The 14,458-nt window shown below is 35.7% G+C and overlaps 2 protein-coding genes across 2 annotated transcripts in view; one reads left to right on the top strand and one right to left on the bottom strand.

The window, feature by feature from the left end:
- LOC309620349 (zinc finger X-linked protein ZXDB-like) overlaps positions 1-14,458 on the bottom strand; it is a 962,758-nt gene that overhangs the window by 688,939 nt on the left and 259,361 nt on the right. The gene's annotated exons all lie outside the window — the stretch shown is intronic.
- The window catches only part of UBQLN2 (ubiquilin 2), a 433,909-nt gene that overhangs the window by 230,935 nt on the left and 188,516 nt on the right, over positions 1-14,458 (top strand). The gene's annotated exons all lie outside the window — the stretch shown is intronic.

The following is a 14,458-nucleotide window of genomic DNA, read 5'->3' on the forward strand; positions in this document are numbered from 1 at the left end:
TGTGACAGGGTAAGAGAGTGTCATGGACATATATACACTACCAAATGTAAAATAGATAGCTAGTGGGAAGCAGCCGCATAGCACAGGGAGATCAGCTCGGTGCTTTGTGACCACCTAGAGGGGTGGGATGGGGAGGGTGGGAGGGAGGGAGATGCAAGAGGGAAGAGAAATGGGAACATATTGTATATGTATAACTGATTCACTTTGTTATAAAGCAGAAGCTAACACACTATTGTAAGGCAATTATACTTCAATAAAGATGTTTAAAAAAAAAAAAAAAAAGAAAGGAATATCAGCCATTTAAGAAGCAACAGCTGTTGTATACTGGAAAGAACACTAAGCTGGGAGTCCAGAATTGTTTTTGAATCCTAGCTCTCGTTTACTGACTTTGTGATCTTTGTCAAGTTTCTGGACCTCCAATGCATCCTTTGTGAAATATGTTATTCTGTAAAAGTACTATGCATTTGTCAAAGGCATTATAATAATTAAATGACATTATGAATGTGAATGTGCTTTGTAAATGGAAAACTATTCCAGTGCAAGTGTTTTTTATTACTTGAACTGAGAAACAAGGAGGATAACTTGGGGGAAATCAGTGTTCCTAATGAGTCTGTTAATGATTTTAGATACTATAAACTATTAATGAGTCTTTTTGTAATTATATCTGCCACAAATCTATTAGGTAAGGCCATCTGTTCCATTTTCCTTGACATAAAAATAGTATCAGTTGTAGTTACCATTTCTTGAGCATCTACCACACTGTACAGTTTTTTCTCCTATTTAATATCAATAACTCTGCAAGGTTGGTATCATTATCCAGATTTTATAAATGAAAAAACTGAGACTTAGACACATTATGTAGCTTGTCTAGAATCATATAGTTAGTATGAGAAAAAGTCATTAAACCAATAAGTAAAAAAGCTGAGTTCAAATCCATGTATGTCAGATTCCAAGCTCATAAAACAGACTACATTGCCTATTCACTTCCATCTAGTATAACAACACTCTTAATCTTGTGGTAGCCATATGCTTTACAGAGTTATAGAGGGGATTAAATGGGTTGATGTACAACTTACTATGGTGTGGTAGATATTTAATAGATGGTGGCTACAACTGTCATTATTGTTATAGTATGAAAAATGGAACAAATGACCTTACTTGCTAGATTTGTAATGGGTATAATAACCAAAATTTTATCCATAATTTAAAATATCATAATTCAATGATAAAACTCTAAAACATTGATATCACTAAAAACTCTTGCAAATTGATAAGAAAAAGATGAATAATCAGAAGAAAATAAGCAAAAGATATAAAGAGGCAAGTCACAGAATAAGAAATTAAATAGACAATAAGTATATAAAAGGATGCTAAACTTCATTAGTGATCAGAAAAGTTAAAATGACATTGGGACACCATCACATTGCCAAAATTTTTGCTCTGACAATATCAGGTGTTAGTGAGGATGTCGAGAAACCAGAATCCTCATCTATTTCTCATAGGGGTATATATTAGTGAAACTACTTCAGAGGGCGATTTGACAGTATTTAATATAGCCAAGGTTGTGAACACTCTAAGACCCAGAAATTCCCCTTCCAGATAAATGCCAGAAAAGTTCTCATACTTGTATGCAAAGAAAGTACAAAAATGCTTATTGCAGCACTTTTTTTAAAATTTTACTTATTTATTTATTTATTTTTTTTTAACATCTTTATTGGAGTATAATTGCTTTACAATGGTGTGTTAGTTTCTGCTTTATAACAAAGTGAATCAGCTATACTTATACATATATCCCCATATCTCCTCCCTCTTGCGTCTCCCTCCCTCCCACCCTCCCTATCCCACCCCTCTAGGTGGTCACAAAGCACCGAGTTGATCTCCCTGTGCTATGCGGCTGCTTCCCACTAGCTATCTATTTTACTTTTTGTAGTGCAGCACTTTTGTAATAGTGAAAAAAGCTAGAAACAACCTAAATATCTTTAAAATAGTAATAATAAATGTAGAGTAGATATTTATACAATGGAATACTACACAGCAGTTAAAAGAGGTGGACTAGATCTATATAAATGAACATGGATTGCTCTCAGAAACTTTATGTTGAGTAAAAAAGGCAGTTGCATATTGATACATTAAAAAAAGAAGAACGATAAAACTGCAAAAATACAAAATTTACTATACATAGTTTGTAGTTATTTATGTATGTAAATGTATTAAAATGGACATGAGGGAAAGCTGTGAATTTTAAATTCAAGACGTTTTTCTCTTTTTAAGGAATTTATTATAATCAGTGTGTTTTTTTTGTTTTTTGTTTTTTGTTTTTTTTCTGGGCAGTAATTAAGGTAGGTGAGGGAGGGGGCCCAATGCAGAAGTAACTTGTCAAAGGGGATTTAAGCTTTACTTGTGATGTTTTCTTTCGTTTTAAAGAAGATGAAGCATTAGATATGCACCATCCTGTGATAAACTATAATGGAAAAGAATATTAAAAAAATACATATATATATAATGAATCACCCTGCTATACAGCTGACCAAACATATACTTTTAAAGGATTTGGGTTTACTCATACTTAGTAATTTACTATATTCTTTTTTTTATAATTCTGTGCATTTTTATTATGTTGGTTAACTATGATTTAATGCTAGTATTGCTAACACTGTTAGTGTATACAAATTGTTATACCGTGAGTCATTTTCAGTTAAGACAATATTTACTATATTCCTAGACAGATATGAAATTCTAGAACTACAAAAAAATAAAGAAGATGAAGCAAATAGTGCAAAATGTTAATAGCTGTTAGTCTTGTTGAAAGGAACATTGATATTTGTTTTATTATTCCCTGTACCATTCTGACTTTAAAAAATGATTTCTTTATGAAAAGGGGGAGATACTACTAATAAACTATTGGAAGTTTTAGGTAAAATAAACCATATGACCATTTTTTGAAAGTCAAATAATTGGAAGCATTAAGTATATTTTGTGAATTTACTATCCCTTTTTCTCCTGAGTATCCCTGACCCTATTACTTAGTACTTAGCAAAGGACTCATTCACAGAAACCAGAGACCTATGTTATCCAAATATTTGTCATCATGACCCACAATAAAAAATCATATATATATATGTGAATATTTACATATAATTATATTTTAAAATATAATTTATATATTTTATATAAATCATGATCATACATATATACGTATATAGTATGTATTATTTTAAAGAAATACATTTTGTATTGTGATCATATATATGTACAATAAATACATACATATATGATCATAATGTAAAATGGTTTTTCTGGGTGTGAGAAATCTTTTTTTTTTAACAGCTTTATTGGAGTATAATTGCTTTACAATGGTGTGTTAAGTTTCTGCTTTATAACAAAGTGAATCAGTTATACATATACATATGTCCCCATATCTCTTCCCTCTTGCGTCTCCCTCCCTCCCACCCTCCCTATCCCACCCCTCTAGGTGGTAACAAAGCACAGAGCTGATCTCCCTGTGCTATGCGGCTGCTTCCCACTAGCTATCTATTTTACATTTGGTAGTGTATATATGTCCATGCCACTCTCTCACCCTGTCACATCTTACCCCTCCCCCTCCCCATATCCTCAAGTCCATTCTAGAGTCTGTCATACAGAGTGAAGTAAGTCAGAAAGAGAAAAACAAATACAGTATGCTAACACATATATATGGAATCTAAGGAAAAAAAAAAAAAGGTCATGAAGAACCTAGTGGCAAGACAAGAAATCTTGTTTAGCCACCTCATTTTATCCACTAAGATGAACTATAGGAATGATGTGATTTGCACATATTTAAAACTCTGACAAGCATTTTGATTTTCCTTATATTTATTAAAGTAAATAAATAGCCTAATAGATACTTTATAGATTTCTTCAAACCTGTCATACAAATATGTCTTCTGCAAGAGCTGACATATGAGTTTATTTAATATTGAAAGTGTAAACATATAGGTGGGGCTCACAAACTAGTCCCATGAAGTAGTCCTCAGGACACAGCTGCTAAGATTGCTGTTTTAGAAACCACATTCTGTTGGTGACAGATAAATTATCGTATGTGAATACAAGGAATGCCACAAAGTGTTGATAGGAAGCCTCCTGGCTGAGTGAAGGCTGCTATGAAGGAAGGAGGCTGGACTTTTCTCCAGGGCTCCTGCTGCAGCCTGAGCTACACAGTTGGCATTTGTGGTTGTGTTGGCTGTTTTTAATCCCTCTGGGTAATAATCTGAAGATTGCATTTATTGTATTAATGATTAATAACTCCAGTGCTTTTGGTTGGCATCAAAAATGTCATGTTGATAATTACCTTTGGTATTTAAAAAATGAGCAGCACAAGATGCCTGTGTCCGAGTCTATATCAGGCCTTCTCGCCCCTGAAGAATAAATTGGCATCTTTCTTTGGTTTATTTCAGAGAATGGGTTTCCAAGCTAGGCATGAACAGCCTCTGGAGCATTTTCTGAGCCAACTTCTGTTGGGGTATTGGATTTTGGTGTATTCTGAAGAAAGCAGTTGGCATGCTTATAGAATGAGTATATTTGTAAACCAGAATCACATAAATCTGAAGGAATACACAACATCTGCCAGCAATGTCTCTGGCCTGTGTATGGAGTAGAATAGTGAGCAGTGGAATAGACTAGAGCCATGGGTGTCAGGGCTGGATAGGACTTCAGCATCATAAGGGCCAAGTCCACATTGATGACGGAGAATAAGCAACTTTCCCAATGCTACTCAATCATTAAGTGGAAGATCTTGGAATAAGGACCTTGCCTACAGGCTCCTGTCCAGGGGTCATCTATTGAACAAGGTCCCTCTGTTCCCTCATTTATAAAAGGAAAGCAACAATACTTGCTGGCAGATACTTGTAATGACTAAATAGGTTAACATCTATGTAGGTACATCACACAGAGATTGGCCCACAGTAAATGTTTAATAATTTTCTTATCGCTAGGTTATTACCCCTTAGACACAACATCTCTAATTATTCTCCTTCCCTGCCATGCTCAGTGCTACTGCTACACTGCATTCCCACACATGTCAAATGTGGTGTGACGCTGGATGGTCATGCATGCCAGATATGAGTTTCTGCCACAGAACTCACTTATTGGCAGTACAAGAGGTGAATTAACCCATAAATAAAATGGCTTTTTTTTTAAAAAATGACTTTATATAAACGTTTCCACCTTTGCAATATAGAAGCACTAAGGACAACCCAGGAAGGACAAGCCTAGAGCCTTTTTATTTAAGGTTTCCTTGAGATTTAGAGCCTGCCTTCTCAAATCAAGCAATCATGAATTCCTACTCTTCTCAGGAGAACACTGTTGTCCACTGTTTCTTTTTTTTCAGATGGAACTACTGATAGCTTCACTTTATTTTGAAATGCAGCAAAAAATGATGGATCAACAAATGGAGAAATGGATATTTGATAAGTACTGTAAAATGTTAATTGCATAACATAGATGGTAGATATATAGGTATTCGCTGCAAAATTCTTTCAATTACTTTTTTGGTGGTAAAGGGGGTCAAAGGTAAGGTAAAATGTATTTCTTACTGCAGATCATAATTATATATATATTACGTAAATACTTCTTAAAATTTTCATTTTTAAAGTATTTTTAATGGAAAAAATATGTTGTTGATTTACAATATAATATTAGTTTCTGGTGTACAGCATAGTGACTCAGTATTTTTACAGATTATGCTACATTAAAATTTATTACAAGAGGCTCTTTGGTGGGGCTGATGGCAGACTCCGGGAGGGCTCACACCAATGAGTACTTCCCAGAAATTCTGCTGCCAGTGTCCTTGTCCCTGCGGTGAGCCACTGCCGCCCTCTGCCTCTGCAGGAGACACCCCCCCCCCAACACTAGCAGGAAAACGTCGTAAAACAGGAAGAGATGTAGCTATTAAGATCATTGACAAGTTAAGATTTCCAACAAAACAAGAAAGCCAGCTTCGTAATGAGGTTGCAATTCTTCAGAACCTTCATCACCCTGGTATTGTAAATTTGGAGTGTATGTTTGAGATGACTGAAAGAGTGTTTGTAGTTATGGAAAAACTCCATGGAGACATGCTTGAGATGATCTTGTCAAGTGAAAAGGGCAGGTTGCCAGAGCACATAATGAAGTTTTTAATTACTCAGATACTTGTAGCTTTGGGTCATCCACACTTTAAAATTATTGTTTACTGTGACCTTAAACCAGAAAACGTGTTGCTAGCATGAGTTGATCCTTTCCCTCAGGTGAACCTTTGTGATTTTGGTTTTGCCCGGATCACTGGAGAGAAGTCTTTCCAGAGGTCAGTGGTGGGTACCACAGCTTACCTGGCTCCTGAGGTTCTAAGGAACAAGGACTATAATCGCTCTCTAGACATGTGGTCTGTTGGGGTCATCAACTATGCAAGTCCAAGTGGCACATTCCCATTTAATGAAGATGAGGACACACACGACCAAATCCAGATTGAAGCTTTCATGTATCCACCGAATCCCTGGAAGGAAATCTCTCACGAAGCCATTGATCTTATCAATAACTTGCTGAAAGTAAAAATGAGAAAGCACTATAGAGTGGATAAGACCTTGAGTCACCCTTGAATACAGAGTGGTTAGATTTATAAGAGCTGGAATGCAAAATCGGGGAATGCTACGTCACCCACGAGAGTGATGACTCGAGGTGGGAGCAGTACGCAGGCGAGCAGGGACTGTAGCACCCCGCACACCTGATCAATCCAAGCACTAGCCACACTGACAGTCCTGAGACCGAAGAAACAGAGATGAAAGCCCTCAGTGAGCATGTCAGCATGCTCTGAGTTCCATCCCTTAAAATCTATCAAAACACTGTGGAATTAATAAATACGTACGGCCAGGTTTAACATTTGCCTTGCCATTATTTTCTTTTTATTTATTTATTTATTTGTTTGTTTGTTTGTTTGTTTATGGCTGCATTGGGTCTTCATTGCTGTGCGCGGGCTTTCTCTAGTTGCAGCGAGCGGGGGCTACTCTTCATTTGTGCGCAGGCTTCTCATTGCGGTGGCTTCTCTTGTTGTGGAGAACGGGCTCTAGGAACCGGGGCTTCAGTAGTTGTGGCACACTGGTTTAGTTGCTCCAAGGCATGTGGGATCTTCCTGGACCAGGACTCGAACCCGTGTCCCCTGCACTGGCAGGCGATTCTTATCCACTGCGCCACCAGGGAAGTCACTGCCATTATTTTCTGTCAGATGAGAACAAAGCCGTTAAACTTTTAGCACTGTTGATGTATCTGAGTTGCCAAGACAAATTAACAGAAACATTTGTATTTTGTGTGACCAACTGTGTTGTATTAACAAAAATTCCCTGAAACACTAAACTTGTTATTGTGAATGACTCATGTTATATTTAATGCATTAAACCTTTCTCCACTGTGCCTTTGCAAATCGGTGTTTTTCTTACTGGAACCTCAATTTGATGAGAGCCTACAGAAGCTGTCCACGAAATAGTACTGTTCTGTGTGTCCCATTGGTGTTGTCACTATAAGCAAACTCTTGAAGAGCAGATTATTAACAGTGTTCTATGAACAACTCCAAAAGTCATGTGGAAATAACGAATGATGGGGGCTGGGGGGATCAGGGGATGGATATGCAATCCTAAGACACAAATGCATGAAAGAGTTTTACTGTATAGTTTCAAATCCTTGCCCGCCTGGTGTGCCTCAGCATATTTAAACTCAAGTAAATGGGCCTAGGTGCACCTATTACTTTTAAGCCTAAATGCCTCAGAAATGTAACTGCCATGTATAGAACAGGCATATTTCCCCCTTTCTTGCAATACTCTGCTGTACTATAGAAAATCAGCAGCTAAGCAACCTTTTGCCTTTGTGTATTTTTCAACAATAACAAATAAATACACGTGTCAAAAAAATTTATTACAAGATAATGGCTTTAATTCCCTGTGTTATTATACATTACATCTTTGTTGCTTATCTATTTTATAAACATTAGTTTGTATCTCTTAATCCCATACCGGTAATTTGCCCCTCCCCTTTTCCTCCCCCCTTTGGTAACCACAAGTTTGTTGTCTATATCTGTGAGTCTGTTTCTGTTTTGCATATATACTCATTTGTATTATTTTTTTTAGATTCCACATGTAAGTGATAACATACAGTATTACTCTTTCTCTGTCTGAGTTATTCACTAAGCATAATATTCTCTAGGCCCATATATGTTGCTGCAAATAACAGAATTTCATTCTTATTTATGGCTAATATTCCACTATATATACTATAGATAGATAGACAGATAGATAGATAGATAGGTAGAGATATATATATGACATATAGTCACCACTAGTTTCTTCTCTATATCTGTGAGTCTGCTAGTCTGTTGTACTTTTTAAGATTCCACATATAAGTGATATCATACAGTATTTATCTTTCTCCATCTGACTTATTTCACTTAGCATAATGCCCTCCAAGTCCATCCATGTTGTTGCAAATGGTAAAATTTTGTTCTTTTTTATGGCTGAGTAGTATTCCATTATATATACACATACCACATCTTCTTTATCCATTCATCTGTTGATGGACACTTAGGTTGTTTCCATGTCTTGACTATTGTAAATAATGCTGTTATGAACACTGGAGTGCATGTATCTTTTCAAATTAGTGTTTTTGTTTGTTTGTTTTTTCAGATATATACTCAGGAGTGGAATTGCTAGGTCATATGGTAGTTCTATTTTTAGTTTTTTGAGAAACCTCCATACTGTTTTCCACAGTGGCTGCACCCATTTCCATTCCTACCAACAGTGTAGAAGGGTTCCCTTCTCTCCATATCCTCTCCAACATTTTTTATTTGTAGACTTTTTATTATAGCCATTCTGACAGGTGTGAGGTGATATCTCATTGATATTTTGATTTACATTTGTTTAGTAATTAATAATGTTGAGTATCTTTTCATGTACCTATTAGACATCTGTATTTCTTCTTTGGAAAAATGTCTATTCAGGTGTTTTGCCCATTTTTTTGATTGGGATTTTTAAAATTAAATTGTATGTACTGTTTATATATTTTGAATGTTAACCCCCTGCTGGTCATATCCTTTTCAAATATTTTCTCCCACTCCTTAGGCTGTCTTTTGTTTTGCCAATGGTTTCCTTTGCTGTGCAAAAGCTTTTAAGGGAATCCCCATAAGGCTATCAGCTTTGTTTGTGCAAGAACTTTGCAGGTATGATATATTCAAAGTGCTGAAAGGGAAAAACCTGCAACCTAGGATACTCTACCCAGCAAGATTATCACTCAGAATAGAGGGAGACTTAAATCACTTCTCAGAGAAACAAAAACAATCACTATTGTTTTCTTACAGAACTATATTTTTGGTTCTCTAGTACTATTTGTTTATCTGTCTCTTTGCCAATCTTCCAGTTTATTGGTACATTACTAACCCACCTGTCCACTTTGATGAGTAATCAGGGACTTTCTGGACAAGGGAGATTGAATTGCTGAAGGCAGCAAAACAAAACTGTGGTTCAGAAACAACTTGGAAATGTGCCCACATTGACTGCTAGAAGTCAGGCAGTTCCTTAACTGTTTCTAGTAGCCACCAGAAGTAGATTCCATTAACTCCTTGCTGAGGGACACACTTTGTGTGCAGAATGAGTTTTTCCTGATACTTCCTCTCAGATATCATTCTTGATCTTTAAGGCAGCTCATTTATAATTTCATTTGTTCCTAGTCAGCTCCCTACTGTAACTGTTCTAAACTCTCACTAAGCCCTTACACCATCTAGTTCCCTCACTCTCAACAGACAACTTCACAGGGGAAATATTGCTCACTGGGAATTGAACCACAATGCCCCCATACAAATTTATCTATGTATGTGATGCAGTATGTGTATTGGAAATGTCATGGATTTTGGAGTTAGACATAATTGGATTTTAGCCCTGGTTCTGTCATTTGCTACCTGTATTATTCCTGGCAAGTTACTTAGACTTTATGAATCTCTCATTATTTAAAAATAATGGGCCTGGCAATATGTACTACACAAGATTTTTTTTGTGAGAATTAAACTATAAGCAGCTCTTTGCAGGAAACGACCCTTAGCAGGAAACCCCTTTTATTGTCAATTTAAGCAAAGCTACACTGTAACTAACTTTTAAATAAGGCACTCCCATGCTCTACACATCTTCAGCCCTTTCACACCTTTCAAATCTTTTGATCACACAATACCTTGCCTAACCTGTTGGTTATCTCCATAGATCAAAGAAGTATAAAGGAAAAATAAGTAATTAACAGGTGACCAGATCTATTCCCTATGTTTCCCTTCAGTAATCTCACAAGCAAACTCTGTGAACAAACTGTGTGAAAAAGATAGCATCTAAACAAAGATCACAAAAAGTCGACAAGCCTGCATGCAGTGGGGAATGGCGATGACTCTGACCTCCTATCTCAGTGGTTAACAGAAATTACTTCCTTTTTTCCCTTTAAAAGCTTTCATGGCCAAACAGAATGTTCAGAGTTGTTTTTTGAGGAAAACTGAGTCCACCGTCTCCTGAGATTGCTGGTATTCTGATTAAAAGCAATTTTCCTTTCTACCAACAACTGCCTCTCAGGTATTAATTTTCAAGTGGCACACAGCTGGACCTGAGTTTTGGTAACAAAATGAAAATGATGTTAAGTGAAAATAATTAGGATAGGGCCTAATGTGAGCATTCATTCAATAAATGCTATTCTCCCAAAATTGGGTCTATGCATAGATGCTTTAAATATGTTGACTTATACTTTGTACCATCCCTATGAGGTAAGGTACACTCAAAAGTACTGTAGATCAATATTAATTAAATTCTAAAATATGAAAAAATAATCCACAGGGGGTAGGAAAATACACAGAGGAACAAAAACAGAATGAACAAACAGAAAATAAAGAAATAAAATGTCAAACTTATGACAATATATCAATAATTACATTAAATATAAATGGTAGCAATATACTAATTAAAAGGTAGAGATAAGAAGAATTGGTCAAAAAGCATTGTCCAACTATATGTCTCTACATCAAATTCAGTTCATAATATAATAATATATGCAGGTTAAAAGTGAAAGAATAATCAATATATCATGGAAAGATTAATCAAAAGAAAAGGGTAGTGGCTATATTACTATAAAATAAAGTAGATTCAGAGTAAAGAAAATTACCAGAGTCAGAGAGCCATTATAAAATAATAAATAGGCCAATAAATTAAGAACGCATGGCAAAATTAAATGTCTATGCACCTAGATTGAAAGGGAGGGGATGGAAAAAGATATTTCATGCAAATGGAAATGATAAGAAAGGAGGATATCAATATTCATATCAGACAAAATAGACTTTAAAACAAAGGCCATAAAGATAAATAAGGACACTATATAATGATAAAGCGATCAGTACAAAAAGAGGCTATTTCACTTGTTAACATATATGCACCCAATATAGGAGCACCTAAATGCATACAACAAATACAAATTAACATAAAGGAAGAAATTGATAGGAATACAATAACAGTAAGAGAGGTTAACTCCCCACTGAAATCAATGGACAGATCTTCCAGACAGAAAATCAATAAGGCAAGAGACATCCTAAATGACACAATAAAACAGTTAGACTTAATTGATATTTTCAGGACATTACATCCAATAAAAACAGGATATACATTCCTTTCAAGTGCACATGGAACATTCTCTAGGATAGACCACATACTAGGACAAAAAACAAGCCTCAACAACTTTTAGAGGACAGAAATTATTTCAAGCATCCTTTCTGATCACAATGGCATGAAACTAGAAATCAAACATAGAAAGAGAAAGGAGAAAAAATCACTCCATGGAGGCTAAACAACATCCGACTAAAAACCAATGATCCAATGATGAAATCAAAGAGGAAATTAAACAATACCTTGAGACAAATGACAGTGAAAACACAACCATACAAAATCTATGGGATGCAACAACAGCAGTTCTTAGAGGGAAGTTCATAGTGATACAGCCCTTCCTCAAAAACAAAAAAAGAAAGAAAAGAAAAATCTCAAATAAACATCCTAATCTGCCACTTACAAGAATTAGAAAAAGAACAAACAAAACCTAAAGTCAGCAGAAGGAAGGAAGTAATAAAGAGCAGAGAGGAAATAAATAAAATAGAGATTAAAAAAACAATAGAAAAAAATAAATAAAACCAGAAGCTCATTTTTAGGGTAAACAAAATCACAAACCTCTGGCCAGGCCACCAAGAAGAAAAGAGAAGACCCAAATAAACAAAATAAGAAACGAAAGAGGAGAAATAACAACAGATACCACAGGAAAAAAAAAAAACTATAAGAGAATACTATGAATAATTATGTGCCAATAAATTGGACAACCTAGGAGAAATGAACAAGTTTCTAGAAACATACAGCCCACCAAAACTGAATCAAGAAGAAATAGATAAGTTTCTATTAGAAACAGATAGAACAGACTGATCACTAGAAGTGAAATAGAATCTGTAATAAAATAAATCCCTTCAAACAAAAGTCCAGGCCTGGATGGCTGCAGTGGGGAATTCTACCAAACATACAAAGAAGAACTTATACTGATCCTTCTTAAACTCTTCGAAAAGATTGAAGAAGACAGGACACTCCCAAAGTCACTCTGTGAAGCCATCATCACCCTGATACAAAAGCCAGAAAAAGACACTACCAAAAGAGAAAACTACTGGCCAATAACTTGGATGAATATAGATGCAAAAATTCACAACAAAATATTAGCAAACCGAATCCAACAACTGATAAAAAAGATCATACAACACAATTAAGTTGGATTCATCCCAGGGTCACAAGTATGGTTCAATATGCACAAATTGATCAATGTGACACACGATTTCAACAAAAGAAGTGCCAAAAACCACATGATCATCTCAATAAATGCATAAAAGGCGTTTGATAAAATTCAAAATCCATTCATTATAAAAACTCTTACCAAAGTGTGTATAGAGGGAACATATCTCAACATAATAAAAGCTATTTATGAAAAGCCTAGAGCCAACATAATACTCAATGGTGAAAACTTGAAAGCTTTCACTTTGCTGTACACCAAAACCTAACAAAACATTGTAAATCAACTATACTTCAATTAAGAAAAATTGTGTATGCTCCAAAAAACTGAGATGCAAAATATGAGAAGAATTGGATAGAATTCAGAGTATATTAATTATTTATGGCTGCTATAAGAATGTACCACAAATGAGATTGCTTAAACAATAAAAATTTACTGTCTCACAGTTCTTTGGAGTTTAGAAGTACAAAGTGAAAGTGTCAGCAAAGCTGGTTCCTTCAAAGGGCTATGGGTGAGACTCTGTTTCATGAATCTCATCTGGCTTCTGGAGGTTTGCAGGATATCTTTGATATTCACTGGCTCATTGCTATATTTCTGTACTCTCTGACTCCAAATTTCCTCTTTTTATTAGGACAAAAGTCATATTGGATTAGGGGACCACCTTACTCCACTATGAACTCAGTTTCTTCTATTATTTTTTTCAGAGTTACTATTTTTATCCTATTATAATTATTTTATTTAACATCTTTATAGGAGTATAATTGCTTTACAAGGGTGTGTTACTTTCCGCTTTATAGAAAAGTAAATCAGCTATACATATACATGTATCCCCATATCTCCTCCCTCCTGCGTCTCCCTCCCACACTCCCTCTCCCACCCCTCTAGGTGGTCACAAAGCACTGAGCTGATTTCCATATGCTATGGGGCTGCTTCCCACTAGCTCTCTGTTTTACATTTGGTAGTATGTATAAGACAATGCACTCTCTCACATCGTCCCAGTTTACCCTTCCCCCTCCCCGTGTCCTCAAGTCCATTCTCTATGCCTACGTCTTTACTCCTATCCTACCCCTAGATTCTTCAGAAATTTTTTTTTTTTTAGATTCCATATATACTTGTGAGCATACGGTATTTATTTTTCTCCTTCTGACTTACTTCACTCTGTATGACAGACTCTAGGTCCATCCACCTCACTACAAATAACTCAATTTCATTTCTTTTTATGGCTGAGTAATATTCCATTGTATATATGTGCCATATCTTCTTTATCCATTCATCTGTTGATGGACACTTAGGTTGCTTCCATATCCTGGCTATTGTAAATAGAGCAGCAATAAACATTGTACTACATGACTCTTTTTGAATTATGGTTTTCTCAGGGTATATGCCCAGTAGTGGGATTGCTGGGTCATATGGTGGTCCTATTTTTAGTTTTTCAAGGAAACTCCAAACTGTTCTCCATAGTGGCTGTATCAATTTACATTCCCGCCAACAAATAAGAGGGTTCCCTTTTCTGCACACCGTCTCCAGCATTTATTGTTTGTAGATTTTTTGATAATGGCCATTCTGACTGCTGTGAGGTGATACGTCATTGTAGTTTTGATTTGAATTTCTCAAATGATTAGTAATGGTGAGC

The sequence above is a fragment of the Balaenoptera borealis genome, assembly GCF_965194805.1.
Source record: "Balaenoptera borealis genome assembly, chromosome: X".
Taxonomy (NCBI): Eukaryota; Metazoa; Chordata; class Mammalia; order Artiodactyla; family Balaenopteridae; genus Balaenoptera; species Balaenoptera borealis.